Consider the following 2,151-nt stretch of genomic DNA (forward strand, 5'->3'; position numbering starts at 1 on the left):
GCTCTCCAAGATTGTATTTGAATGTGAGAGATACAGCAGATGCACTTATTGACGGTTGTGCTGCAGTGAACTGCCCTCCTGAGACGGCTCAACACAACTGCGATGGGCAGGGAGGCCTGTGAGACAGCACTGCAGACATGAATGGAGATGCTGGTGCATCACTATTTATGGCAGCACACACTCACTTTCCACCCCATCTTTGCATTACTCTGCCATCTGTACAGCGATGGCAGTCTGTGAGCCCAACGTGTACTTATTTTATAACTTCAGCACATTTATTTCAGCATGCTCTTTAAAAATATTTAAACCCTCCTGCTTAAACTACTATTTTTTTAAAAAAAACAGCTATGCAGATGACTCTGCTTTTGCATGTTGCAGCAGTTTGGCTGATTTTTTTTTCCCTCTCTATTCAAAGCACACATTTTATTTCAAGAGGTAAGTTGTGCTTTAGAGCTTTAGAGCCGTGCTTCTCAACTTCAATGCAATATGAATCACTTGGGGATGCTGTAGAACTTCCAATTTGACTTGAATAGTTTTGAGTGGCCCCTGAGATCTGTGTTTTTAACAGGCTTCAGGTGATGCAGCACCGTCTGTCCATGGGCCACACTTTGAGGAACAATGCTTTCTGCAGTCTCAAAACTTTGAAGGCAGTTTAAGAGTCCTACAAAACATCCTGTGGTCACTGCTAGAAACATAGACTGGACAACTATGGCAAATTATAGCCTCAGTCTTCTTAAATTGAGTCTTGGATGTGAGCAAAGTGAATGTATAAGATAAAAATAGTAAAATATATAACTTGTAAAAGCCCAAAGAAAATAACTTTATTTTCCAGACAATTGTAACAATATTCAGTAATGTGGTATGAAAAGAGTGGCTTACAATTAATGAAACTTTTCTGTTTGTTATACTTGTATATGAGAAAAGCTATTAACTAGTTTATGTTGACAACAATTTAATTTTTGTTTCTCGTAAATCAAATGAATTCTGCAACTTTTCATACAAACATGCATTTATTTTTATAGTTTTTGTGGAAAGTAAAGAGGCAAAACACATTTAATCAAAAACATCAAACACATTTGAACAAAGACTTATCTATTATGTATAAAAGAAAATATCCAAGACAATTTCTTTAAAATATACACAATTCAAACATAGTTATGCAATATATACATTCATATTTTGACAATCTGCCAAAATAAACAGGTACATATGAAACTATATTTACATAATGGCTACAGTTTCAGTCTTTAGAGTTCAAAGAAATAGTTAATATTTTCACTTATTTCACACTTTTCCCCCATGTTTCTCATTCACCTCTAGATTTTAAATTAACTTTTCAAATTGGTTAAAATGAGTATGCATACACAAAAGGGCATAGTCCTACAAAGTTTTTTATATAATTGTTTTATGTGTGGAAATTGAAATATGAAAGATGGATCAGGGATCTCAGTTTAAGGGATCCTGCCTTCTGTATGATGATGTCTTAATTTTTGAGATTTTCATATATTGGGTTATAGCTATGTATCAGGACAGGTAAATACATTATAAAATTATACACTTTATAACAATTTTTAGTATAATCACTTGTGTGACTATAATAAATTGGCTTTATTTTCTTTACTCTTCACATTTTGAAGATAATTTTTGATAACTATTTTACAAAAATAACATTGCTAGCTAGAAAAATTTCTGTCCAGTTAGGAGTTCTTATTTTGCTGCTGAAATGAGTGATGCACAATTTTAAATCTCTGTAGTTTCTTCATAAGTTATTTTACTATCTTACTATTTTATAAGCCTTGTGTGGCAGTCAAGTTTTTACCACATTCTATAGACCTTGTCTGTATACCATTTATGAAATGGAAATTTGAATTTGACATCTTTTATGCCCTCTACTGACTTTTAAAGCAAAAATATTGTTGAATAGGAACACATAGCTTTTATTTAAAAAATGTTTTTCCCCTGAATTTCTTGTATGAATACTCACCTTTGCTTAAAAGTGCTTGAGAAATACTGCCCCCCAGCATTGACAATGTCTGGAGACATTTTTTGATTGTCCTGACTGCAGGGGGAGGATGCTCTGGCATCAAGTAGCTAGAGGCCAGGGATGCTGCTAAACATCATACCTTATAGGACAGGGCTGCTGTCCTACAA

Source organism: Mandrillus leucophaeus, unplaced genomic scaffold, assembly GCF_000951045.1.
Source record: "Mandrillus leucophaeus isolate KB7577 unplaced genomic scaffold, Mleu.le_1.0 Scaffold1147, whole genome shotgun sequence".
In the NCBI taxonomy this organism is placed as follows: domain Eukaryota; kingdom Metazoa; phylum Chordata; class Mammalia; order Primates; family Cercopithecidae; genus Mandrillus; species Mandrillus leucophaeus.